Genomic DNA, 13,461 nt, shown 5'->3' on the forward strand with positions numbered 1-13,461 from the left:
ATTGAAGGGTGGAAGGTGGGAGGAGGGAGAGGATCAGGAAAATTAACTAATGGGTACTAGGCTTAATACCTGGGTGATGAAAGAACCTGTACAACAAACCCCCATGACACAAGTTCACCTATGTAACAAATCTGCACATGTACCCCAAGCTTAAAATAAAAGTTAAAAAAGACTATTCATAAACAAATATATATATAGTGTTCTTTACACTATTATATTTCCACAGAAAACTCAGTTAATTATGCCAGTTATGCTAAATCAATGCAACTGAATATTACCAAACCATTTAAAATAAAATTATGAAAACATATAAAAATATAGAGAAAATATATGTTTGATTCATTCAATAAATATTCATTTAGTATCTGTGATATGTCCAAAATTACACTTGACATTTTGGATTAAAGGATAAATTGCGCACAATCAAAATGCTTGCATTGCTCACAGCCTAGTAATGGGTATCTAGGAAGTGAGAGAAAGATTGGGAGCAATCCTAGGAAAGAGATGACAGTTTCTAGACAACTGGCTTGGAAATAGAGCACTGTTTTTTCAAGCGTCAATGTACAGGCTGACTGGCCTAAAACTAACTGATAGCATCATCAGAACAATTGTAGATAGATGTGGACCAGAGTGACACTCTAACCTGGGATGGTAAGCCACTGACTGATTTGCGGTCAGATTTTTGGTTCCTTTTGCTTCAGTGCAGAGGTAGGGCTGAAGACCCACATGAAGACTGAGAAAGGAGATAGATGTGTAAACTCTACATTTAAATTGATGTAAGAACACTAACAGGGGTATATGAAAGATGTTATGGGAGCAATGAGAAGGAAGTGCTTAATTTGAAAGTGGTAATGAGAAGATTGGGAATTTTACAGAGAAGTTGACATTTGTGCTTAATCTTGAAAAATAAATAGAAATTTTCAGAATTATACATGTGCACACACACACACATACAAACCATCCAAAACAATAACATCATGAAGGCAGAGAAGCATAAAAGAATGTGTGTGGCCCCCAGTATTTAGTGTGGTAGGATCATTAAGATTAGGGTGAATGTGGGAAGTGGTGGGAAATGAACCTGGAAGGGTAATTATAGGTCGGATTCTAGACTTGGATGCTTTGCTACAGAATTTTGATGTTGTCTTTTGTAGACAATGAAAAGTCATTATTGGATTTTAGGGATGAAATGACCAGATTTGTCTTTCAGGAGTGTCATAAGTGCATGAGTTTCTTAATTGCAGTAGCGTAAAAAATAAATTGGAGAAAATCTAGGTCGAAAGCAAGGAGACTCCTTCGTGCAGAGGTGGTCTAATCCATACTAGAAATGATGAACACTGACTCGGATCTGTGGCAGCAGAGATAGAGAAAAGTAGATACTTGGGATCAATAGCAGTGACTGACTTTATCAGGTTAAGCAGAGTCTGGAAAGAAGATGTGAGGGGGAATATGGAGTCGAGGATTCTCAGCTTGTGCAAGCAGACAGATAAAGATGTCATTATATAAAAGTACAACTATGAAAATTATACATGAACCAAGACTAGATGGTAACCTACAAAAATAAAGGAAAAAAAAGTTTAGTTAGAACAGTAGGACAGCTTGTTTTCCAAAACTTTTTCTTGTGTGTCTGAAATTGTTTGGAGCTACATCTAGTTTTAAATATTAACTCTGTAAATTATTAGTTTTATAGTTTTGAGCAGGTTATTCAACCTCTGTGAATTGTCTCACCTAAATATTTATTTATTTATTCATCTTGTTTCAAAAACTATTTTAAGTAGTTTATAAAAATAAATACAATTCAGCAAAAAAAAGTACAGTCATATGCCACATAATGACATTTTAGTCAATGACAGACCACACGTAGAATAGTGGTCCCATAAGATTATGATATTGTAATTTTACTGTACCATTTTTATGTTAAGATATACAAATATTTACCATTGTGTTACCATTGCATAGAATATTTAATACAGTAGTGCTCTGTGCAGATATATAGCCTAGGAGTGGAGCAATAGGCTCTACCATATAGCCTATTTATCTATATAACTAGATATGGCTATACCATCTAGGTTTCTATAAGTACATTCTACGATTTTGCATGACAAAATTGCCTAATGACACATTTATTAGAATGTAGCCCCATAGTTAAGCAAATGCATGACTGTGTATAAAGAGAGATAAGGAGAAGAAAAAGAATATGAGAAACAAAATGAATCAAGTGCATGACTTATGATGACATAACTTTGAGCAAGAAGTGAGCTCAACATTAGTTCTGAGACTGCCTGTCTACCCATAGTGGAAAACACAATGAGTTCCATGAATCACATTGTTCATTTTGGCTAGCAACATTTCAGAGAAATTTATCCATTATATCTTCATAATACAGATTCTAAAAACAGTGATCAGCACAAGAAATAACATCCCTTGAGTTCATGTCATTTGCAGGGGCATGGGTGATGCTGGAAACCATCATTCTCAGCGAATTAACACAAGAACAGAAAACCAAACACCGCATGTTCTCACTCATAAGTGGGAGTTGATCAATGAGAACACATGGACACAGAGAGAGGAACACCACACACTGGGGCCTGTCGGGGGCTGGGGGACTAGGAGAGGGATAGCATTAGGAGAAATACCTAATGTAGATGATGGGTTGATGGGTGCAGTAAACCACCATGGCACGTGTATACCTATATAACAAACCAGCACATTCTACACATGTACCCCAGAACTTAAAGCATAATAAAAAAGAGAGAGAAATAACATCCTAGAACTTAATACAATGCCAAGTTTCTCAATGCCAGCCAATGTTGTAACAGGTAAGCACAAATCAGCAACAGCACTTCTACAGGGACCAAAATAACATAAGCTGGGTAAAGAGCTATCTCAAGGTCTGGCTAATTCCAGGAAAAAGTTTTAGCATATTTAAAGTGATGAAAAGCTTGCATCTTTACTTAGAAAATCTCTCACAAATATTCCTTCCATAAAGATTACTCAAGGACATCATCTGACCACCTTCCCACCCCAAGTTGTTTTCCTAATGATTCCTGAGACATTGGTCTGACAATGACAGTTCTCAAAATTCTCAGCCTCAATACAAACAAAAACTCAATTTTCAGAAATACAAGATGCAGCATAAAAACTCATTAAGTAGTGCCAACTGAAGGAAGTCTGAACTCATGAAAATTCTGAATATTCAAAAGTTATTCCAGTCCTTTAACATAAGCAATTGGCTAAAGAAACTACTCATTAGACTCCCTCAAAGACTTGCTTTAGTAAATGATTATTTCTAATTAGTATACTTTTCTACCATTTACTGCTGTTAAAAATTTGAAAATGTGTTGTTTTCCCAAATTGGTTAAATAGGTTAAGCGCCTCTCTTGACCTCTATCAACTTATTTATAATCTATTATTTGCCTACTCTTCATTATACCTAAGGTATTAATTCAGGCAGTGAGAGTTTACAGAAGTTAAAACATAAGGAACCTTGATCTTAGAATTAGTCAGGTGAAGGCTATGTCCTTCTTTTGTCTTAGTAATGTTTCTATAAATTATTAAATACAAGTTGGTGTTTGTGAAGTGTGATAATTATTCAATGCAGTTTTCCTAAAGTTCAAAAAATAATACGTATTAACGTAAGACTTTGAGTGGTTAAGGATTGTGGAGGGGTATATTCCAAAGCTGTTCTTTATAATCTCAAGCCTATCATACCTCATACAGTCGAGATATCCCTGGACACATCTATTTATGATTAAACATTTTTTAAAGAGCATAATGGTCCTCCTTTAGTCACCAATAATCTTTCACTAAAGCAAAGGTGTTAAATCAGCAGAATCAATGTCATTGCCATGGGTAAAGAATGTGATGACACTCTTGTGCAGCCAAACAAAAGTGTGAATAAGAGGCTGAGATAAATAAGAAAAATGTGTTCTTCACTCTGAAAAAAGCATTTCAAAGTGAAAGGTGCTGTTAATACTAGTTTGTGAAGCATAAATGCCCAGTAAGTAGCTTTTAGCTTTTTGTTAAATTTTATGACTTTTGATATTTTTAAACTTGTATATACAAACATATATAATCATAGGCTAAGCTTAAAATAAGTTTTGACTTTTTTGCAAGGCAAATCTAGAGTAGTAATACATTTTTAATAAAATGTAAATTTATTTATGTATATTTAATTTGAGTTTGAGAGTTTCTTCAACATTTATTTTGGATTTGGGGGTACATACACACATTGTTACCCAGGTATATTGTGTAATGATAAGGTTTGGAATACAGTTAATCCTGTCACGTAGGTACTGAGCATAGTACCCAATAGTTCATTTTTCAACCCTTTCCCCCCACCTCCCTCCCCACCCTAGTAGTCCCAGTGTCAATTGTTGCCATCTTTATGTCTCTGAGTACCTACTGTTTAGCTCCTACTTATAAGTGAGAACATGTGGTATCTGGTTTTCTGACACTGCATTAATTCATTTAGGATAATGGCTTCTAACTGCATCCATGTTGCTGCAAAGGAAACGGTTTTGCTATTTTTATGACTATATAGTATTCCATAGTGTATTTGTACCAGATTTTTTTTTATCCAATTCATGGTTAATGGGCACCTAGGTTGATTCCATGTCTTTGTTATTGTGAATAGTGCTGCGATTAACTTGCGGGTGCATGTGTCTTTTTGGTAGAATTATTTGTTTTTTGGGATATATGTCCAGTAGTGGGATTGCTGGGTCAAGTGGTAGTTCTGTTTTAAGTTCTCTGAGAAACTTCCAAACTGCTTTCCATGGTAGCTGAACTAATTTACATTCCAACAGTATATAAGCATTCCCATTTCTCTGCAGCCTCACCCAAATATTTGTAATTTTTAACAATAGCTATTCTGACTTATATGAGATGGTATCTCATTGTGATTTCTGGTTTGCCTTTCTCTGGTAATTAGTGATGTGGAGCATTTTTTCATGTTTTTTTGCCACTTGCATGTCTTCTTTTTTTTAATTGCATGTCTTCTTTTGAGAAATGTCCATTCATCTCTTTCTTTTGCCCATTTTTAATGGGGTTATTGGTGTTTTACTTGTTCAATTGTTTAAGTTCCTTATAGATTCTAGGTATTAGACTACTGTCAGATGCATAGTTTGTGAATATTTTCTCCCACTCTGTAGGTTTTCTGTTTACTCTGTTGATAGTTTCTTTTCTTGTGCAAAAGCTACTTAGTTTAATTAGGTCTCACTTGCAATTTTCGTTTTTGTTGCCATTGCTTTTGAATACATAGCCATAAATTTTTCCCAAAGTCGACGTCCAGAATGGTGTTTCCTATGTTTTCTTCTAAGATTCTTACTAGTTTGAAGTCTTACATTTAATTCTTTAATCCATCTTGAGTTAATTTTTCTATATGATACAAGGTTGGGGTCCGGTTTCATTTTTCTGCATGTGGATAGCCAGTTATCCAAGTACCATTTATTGAGTAGACAGTCCTTTCCCTATTGCTGATTTTGGTTTACTTTGTTGAAGGTCAGCTGGCTATAGGAGTGCAGCTTTATTTCTGGGTTCTTTCCTCTGTTCTATTGGTCTATATGTCTGTTTTTGTACCAGTACCATGCTGTTTTGCTTACTGTAGCCTTACAATATAGTTTGAAGTTGGGTAATGTGATGCTTCTGGCTTTGTTCTTTTTTCTTGGGATTATTTGCCTATTTGGACTCTTTATTACTTCCATATGAATTTTAGAATAGTTTTTTCCAATTCTGTGAAAAATGTCATTGGTAGCTTCATAGAAATAGCATTGAATCTGTAGAGTGCTTTGGGGAGTTTGGCCATTTTAATATTCTTCCAATCCGTGATCATGGAATGTTTTTCCATTTGTTTCTGCCATCTATGATTTATTTCAGCAGCGTTTTGCAGTTTTCTTTGTAGAGATCTTTCACTTCCTTGATTAGAGGAGAAACCAAGGGGTATGTGTGTGTGTGTAAATTAGGCTGTGTTCTTCATTTGGCTTACAGCTTGAACATTACTGATGTAAAGAAATGGTACTGATTTTTGTATATTGACTTTGTATACTGGCATTTTACTGAAGTCATTTTTCAGTTCCAAAACTCTTTGGCAGTCTTTACGGATTTCTAGGAGAGATAATTTGACTTCTTCTTTTCCTATTTGGATGTCTTTTCTTTCTTTCTCTTGCCTGATTGCTCTGGCTTGCACTTCCTGTATTGTGTTCAACAGGAGTGGGAAAAGTGGGCATCATTGTCTTGTTCCAGTTCTCAAGGGGAATGCTTCCTAAAATGTCAATTTTAAAGCCTTATTTTTGTCTTTGACTTTGAACACCAAAACGCAATCCCATGAACTAGAAAATTTACATTAAAACCGCCTTTTAAGTTTTTTTAAAGCATTAATTTAAAATTGCTTCTTTTAAAACTGGATTTTTAATTTTTGATTCTATAAGAATATTTTCACTCAACAAGCACTTAGGACCAGTTCTGAGTTTCTTCAGAGCCTTTCTTAAAAGATAAAGCACATGTTGAAGGTAGAATTATTAAGAATGAGAAGGTGGAGAAAAAATAACATAACATAAAATAACATAAAATAAAATAAAATAAAATAAAATATAAAGAATGGAGCTCTCATCCAAAATTCTAATGGCCCAAAAAAGCTACAAAAAACGATGCCTGAGAGGCCACCCCTCCTTTCACATTAAAAAGCTATAGTGATTTGTAAAGCCAGAGCTTAACAAATCACCCTGTTCTTCATCCTTTCCTTCACTAAGTTGTCAGACAGATGCAAAATAGAAATCAGCAATGTGAAACTGTGGTTTCTCAACTGAATTAGGAATTTTTCACCATGATTTTAATGTTCCTCTGTCGTGGGCCCTAACAGGAAACTACTAACAGTTATAAAACTCGGTTATAGCATGGGAATCCATAGAAAGGGGTAAAGAGAAAGCAAAGGCAGAAAAGAAATGTCTTTATTTTGAACTCTAATAATTTATCAAAAAGCTGTGTCTCATCTAAACACAGAACAATGGAATAGGGAAAGCTGCTGCTTCTGAATCCCTTTTTCAGCAGCAGCTTCCTAGCTTCTCTCTGGAAGAATGGAAAGATGATGGGGCTAGCCCATAGTTTCCCAGCCTTGGCAACATTGACAATTTGCACTAGCTAATCTTTTGTTGTAAGGGGGTACATTACAGAATGTTAGCAGCGTCCCTGGTCTCTACCCACTGGATGTCACTAGCACCACTCCAGTCATGACAACCAAAATATCTCCAGACATTATAAAATTGCCCCTGGTTGAGAAGCATTAGGCTAGTCCCTGCACAAAATATTTCTAAATCTTTCTTTCATTGTTTAAGATCCTTTCAGGTAAGGGAATGGACTGCCACAGTCAGCAACAAGATGACTGGCAAACTCTTGTCTCCTGGAAACTTTTTCCTATATGGCATATTTTATTATTTTGTCAGTAAGTCCACTTCTATACCTCTCTTAATACTCCATTTAATATTTCTTAAAGATAATATATTTAAAGACATAAAAGATGATAAAAGAGAAACATCTTTAGAACTAGGCAGCATAAGACCATTCTACATTAATTCATCTTACCTCTACAGGAAACTGTCATAAAAAGCACCCAAAATTGAAAATAGTAAAAGAGAGGTTAAAACTCACCTCAAAACACAGATAGTAACAAACAACAAGGAATAAAACCCACTATTATTCTTCCATCTTAAAAAAGCAAATCTTTTTTCAACTCCACAACTCCCATCCCCAGCCACATCATCATTTCTTTGCTCCCTTTACAGCAAAACCCTTCAAAAGAGTTGACTGTGCTGTCTTTAACTTTCCTCCTCTCCATTCTCTCTTAACCTACTTCATTCAAAGCATCATTGCCACCACTTCACCTGGACTGTCTTTATCAAGGTCCTCAATGACCTTCATATTAATAAATACAAAAGCCATTTCTCAACCCTGATCTTACTTGACCTATGGGCAGCATTTGACACTGTTGATTATTATTCTCCTCCTTGATACACTTTCTTCCTTGGTTCCAGGACTCCACACCCACTTCTTAGACACCAGTTGCTCTTTCTCAATCTCCTTTACTGACTCCTCCCCTTCTCACTTATCTCTTAATAATAGAGTAGCCCTGGGCTCAGATCATTTCTCTCAATCTATACTCAATTCCCAATGAGTCATCCAGTCTATAATCTTAAATACCACCGATGTTCTGATGACTTCCAAATTCATATGATCAGCGCAAGCCTCTCTCCAAGACTCTAGACTCACATATCCAACTTCTTACTTGTCGTCTTCACTTGTATATCAAATAAATATTTCAAACCCAAATGTGTCCAAAACTAAACTTCTGACCCTTCCCCATAAACTTGCCCCTTCCACAATCTTCCAATATCAGTTGATGCCAATTCCACCTTCTCTTAGTTGTTTAGGTCAAAAACTGTGCATTAATCCATCACTCCTTTCTTTCTCTCACGTGAAACATCCTGTTAGTTTTAAAATATATGTAAGTTCTACCAGAAAAATATATTCAGTATCCTTCCATTTCTCCTATTCTCCACTGCTTCTACCCTGATAGATGCCACTATCATCTCTCAACTGAATTATTTTTTATAAGCATCTTTTTATTTTAAAATATTAATTGACAAATAAAGACTATGTGTTCAAAGTACACAACATGATGATTTGGTATATGTACACATTGTATAATGAATAATCATTACAACCAAATTAAATAACACATCTGACATAGTTTGGGCTGTGTCCCCACCCAAATCTCATTTTGAGTTGTAACTCCCATAATTCCCACATGTCATGGGAGGGACCCAGCGGGAGGTAAATGAATCAGGGGGGTGGGTCTTTCCTATGCTGTTCTCATGATAGTGAATAAGTCTCACAAGATCTGATGGTTTTATAAGGGGGAGTTCTCCTGCACATGCTCTCTTGCATGCTGCCGTGTAAGATGTGACTTTGTTCTTCATTCACCTTCTGCCATGATTGTAAGGCCTCCCCAGCCATGTGGAACTGTCAGTCAATTAAACCTCTTTCCTTTATAAGTTACCCAATCTTGGGTATGTCTTTATTAGCAGCACGAAAACAAACTAATACAATATCCATCACTGTCTATGCTGTATATTAAGTCCCCAGAACTTGTCTTACAACTGTAAGTTTGTACCATTTGACTACTATCTCCTCACTTCTTCCACTCCCCCAGCCTTTGGCAACCACCATTGTACTCACTGCTTCAATGAGTTCAACATTTTTAGATTCCACATATAAGTGAGATCGTACAGTATTTTTCTTTTTGCGCCTGGTTGATTTCACTTAGTATAAAATCCTCCAGGTTTATCCACGTTGTTGTAAGTCAATACCAAAAAAAAGAAAGAAAGAAAGAAATCACCAAATAACCCAATCTAAAAATAGGCAAAGGAACTGAAAAGATATTTTTCCAAAGAAAAAGATATGGAATCAACCTAAGTGTCTATCCATCTATCCACAGATGAATGGATAAACGAAATGTGAGGGATGTGTGTGTGTGTACACATTGGAATATTATTCAGCCACCAAAAGAAGAAAATTTTTACTGGGTTATTGCAAAAGATTCCTTACTTGTCTTCCAGCTTCTCATTACCCCTACATATTGGCTCGATATTTTCAACACAGTTGCCATAGCAATTCTTTTAAAATGTAAGTCAGATCATATTTTTCCTCTGTTCAAAATCTGAACTGGTGCCACATTTCCCCAAAGTAAAAACCAAAGTCCTTAAATTTTTCTAAAAAGCTTAATATAATTTGGTCTTCCCTCATTTTTCTGACTTCCTTTTCTATTTCTATCCTCCTTACTAATTCCACTTGCTCTTCTTTCTGCTAGTCAAACATACCAGGTATATTTTCACTGTAGAGTCTTTGCCCTGACTTTTCCTTCTTTCTGGAAGTCTCCTTCCCTTCCACTGTTTCACCTCCTTCAATATTACCTCTTCAATTGGTCCTACCCTATCAGTACTTGCAGTTAGCCCACCATCATCCCATGATTAGCAATCTAAATCCCCTTTACTATGCTTATTTGTTTTTTCTTTCTGTCATGGCACTTTTCAATTTTTAATATCAACAATGTATTTATGATTATTATTCATTGTTTGTCTTCCGTATCTACAGTGTAAACCTCATGAAGAATTCATTTTGCTTCTGGATTTATCCCAAGCATGCTTAGAATGGTGCCCAGTATATAGTAAGCGATTGATTAACACTTATTGAATGAATAGAGAACTACATGAATGAATAAAATAGATTAATATCCTACTCTCAAGTAGAAGAGATGGCAACCTGCCTTTTTAAAATCCTCTTTCTCAGTCTCCTATTTACACATCAAAGGACTAGCTGGGCTGGGAGGAGGAAGGGATTCTTTGGTAAGGAGGAATAGATAAATACAGTTGGAAAGATTTTCATTTGAATATTTTAGGGTTTCATTTCTTTGGGTTTTTTCTTTTTTAATTGACAAGTAAAAATTTATATATTTATGGTGTACAACTTGATGTTTTGATATTTACACACATTGTGGAATGGCTAAATCAAGCTATTTAACATATTCATTATCTCACACTCTTATTTTTGATGGTGAGAATAAAAGATTATAGATTTTAAGAAACTGTCTGTCTTCTTAGTTTGGAGGACTGTGAAATCTTGTGCTGTTGGGAGATTTAAGTGCTTTTGTATTCTCTTTATCACTCTGATTTTTGGTTCGGTAGTGCTTCAATTTGGAAAGTACCTTCTAAACTAAGAGAACTAGAGGAGCCATGAATGAGTACTCAAAAAAGCAGAGGAGAAAGCAAGCTGCTACAAGAAGCTCAAGAGAAACAAGAAAAGAGAACTTCAGGGTTTCAGCCCAATTCACTAAATTAGGAAAAAGGGCTAAGATTCAAGATCAGTGTTGAAACTGGTAACAAAGATTACATTTCAGGATAGAGGTGCAAAAATAATGAACCACAGGTATATTCATTATCTAATGTTATGTAACATATTACCCCCAAATTTTAGTGGTTTCAGACAAAAGTAAGCATTTATTATCCCTTATGGTTTCTGTGATTCAGGAATCCAGAAGCAGCATGATTGGATAGCTCTGGACCAGGGCCAATCATAAAATTCAGTCAGATGTTGGCTGAAGCTAAAGTCGTCTGAAGGCTTGACTTGGTTGCAGGGTCTGTTCCCAAGATAGATCACTCATATAACTAGCAAGTTGTTGTTGTTAGCAGGAGGCCTCAGTTCTTCCCACAAAGAGCTAAGATTCAAGAATTCTATGCAAGTCAAGAAATACACACACACACACACACACACACACACACATAGTGAATTCTGAATATAAATTAGGAAATGAGCTCTTCTCCTCTCTCCACACATATATACATGTACATACATATACATAGATATCCTGGAGAATTATTTAGAGAGAGTAATATTTCTACATCAGCTCCCTAGGCCAAGTAAGGTGACCCAATGGACTTCACTTTTCTAAAAAGTCCAGTTATACTTATGTATCTTCTCTTACTATTCATCAAAATACCGACAATATTTTGGGCTGAAATGTTGACAACATCTCTATGAATCTCTGCTTCAAAAAACAATCCAAGGAATTCTTGAGTATTTTTACAACATGGCATCTGGTTTCCCCAAAATGAGCAACATAAGAAAGCAAAGGACATAAAAGAACAAGGCAGAAGCCATAGTGTATGTCTTTATGATGTAATTTTCTGCTGTACAGTACTGATCACATGATCAGCTGTGATTCATTTTGGGAGGGGAGTATGAACAGGTGTGAATACCAGTAGGTAAGGATTCCTAGAGACGTTATCAACATCTCAGCCCAAAATATTGTTGGTATTTTGGTGAACAGTAAGAGAAGATACATAAGTGTAAGTGGACATTTTAGAAAAGTGAAGTGCACTGGGGCACCTCAGTTGGTCTAGGGAACAGATGTATAAATACTACTCTCTTTAAATAATTCCCCAGGATATCTATGAGTATATATGTATATGTATGTGTATATATATACACACACATGCACATGTAGAGAGAGGAAGAGCTCAGTTCCTAATTTATATTCAGACTTCACTATATACATACATATATATATGTGTATATATATATACACACACACATGTGTGTGTGTATTTCTTGAGTTGCATAGAATATGTATTTATGAATAATAAACTTGACCAATTTTCCTATACACATAGACTTCTTGCATTTAGCAGTGTCACTCACCTCTTACTCTATCATTTCCTCAATAGCTCCATCAACACTGAACCTTCTAACTCTAACATGCCATGATTCACTACTGTGAGAAAAAAAAAAAGCTGATGTCATAAACACATTGTGTTGCAGTATCACTATGGGCCATACCCCATTCTTAGGTAACCCCTGAGATCCTACCAGCCTTGATAGCCTCAAAGGAGTCACTTGGAGTATAAAGAGGGAAAGGAGACTGAACAAAGTCCTAGAGCTACAGAAATTCTTAGTATATTTTTTCATTGTTAATCTTTGGCAAAGAAGTAGAAAGTTTGGAGGTGGAAGTAGGCCATGGTTATCTTTAAAATAATCTATTATTATTTGTGTCTTTCCTGAATATCACAGCACCTTCTTGTCACAAATGCTTAGGGGAAAGAAAATCACCCGACATACCCATATCCCTCTTACCAACATCTCTACAGTAAAATGAGACCCAAGAGCATCATTTCCTTAACTAGCTATCAAGCAACTACCTCCGACAAACAGCAGTTACCATCAATATGTTCACACTATTTTCATTTGTGAGGTCTGTAATCCATCAGAACAATCTAATAATGACTAAGTCAAATCAAAGAGATTTTTTAAACATCTGTATGCGTTTATTGTTACAAATGCTTCATTATTAAAAGATCAGTCAAAAGCATAAAGGTACCCTGGTTTAAACTCTTTCTGTGCTTGAATAAGAATGTTTCTCTTGGAACACTCTCATATCAGGCTTCCTCTTGGCAAAATCATGAACTGGCTGATGTATTAGAGGCTTTCTCATGTCCCCTTCCAAACATCACTCTTCTTCCATGGACCCCTTTCTGTTACCTAGGAGCCTCTCATGCTGCCTTCCACATTCCGCCTACTGTACAGTCATGTTCTGGACCCCTCAGAATCCCCCTCTACCATTACAATATGTTTTTCCTAAGACACTTGCATTGAAAGGCTTGCCAGGGAAGCGACTAATCTTATCTTGTGCTAAATGTTAAATTAATCCCCATTCTCTCTAGAATTGTTTTCTAAGCAGGGATTCCTAGAGATGCTATCAACATCTCAGATTGAAATTGCATAAGTATTCTGGTGAATAGCAAGAAAAAATAACCGAAGTATAACTGGACCTTTTAGAAAAGTGAAGTCTATTGGGTAGCCTTAGTTGGCCTAAGGAGTTGATGTAGGAACATTCCTCTCTCTGAAATAGTCTTCCAGGAT

The 13,461-nt window shown here is 35.8% G+C and overlaps 1 protein-coding gene across 1 annotated transcript in view; it reads right to left on the reverse strand.

The window, feature by feature from the left end:
• Positions 1–12,320, reverse strand: part of SLC44A5 (solute carrier family 44 member 5) — a 406,025-nt gene extending 393,705 nt beyond the window's left edge. Inside the window, exon 1 of the mRNA XM_030942323.1 lies at positions 12,244–12,320. The gene's annotated coding sequence lies outside the window, so the exon portion shown is untranslated. The remainder of the gene's footprint in view (positions 1–12,243) is intronic.
• Positions 12,321–13,461: the final 1,141 nt, after the last annotated feature.

Source organism: Rhinopithecus roxellana, chromosome 12, assembly GCF_007565055.1.
Source record: "Rhinopithecus roxellana isolate Shanxi Qingling chromosome 12, ASM756505v1, whole genome shotgun sequence".
Taxonomy (NCBI): domain Eukaryota; kingdom Metazoa; phylum Chordata; class Mammalia; order Primates; family Cercopithecidae; genus Rhinopithecus; species Rhinopithecus roxellana.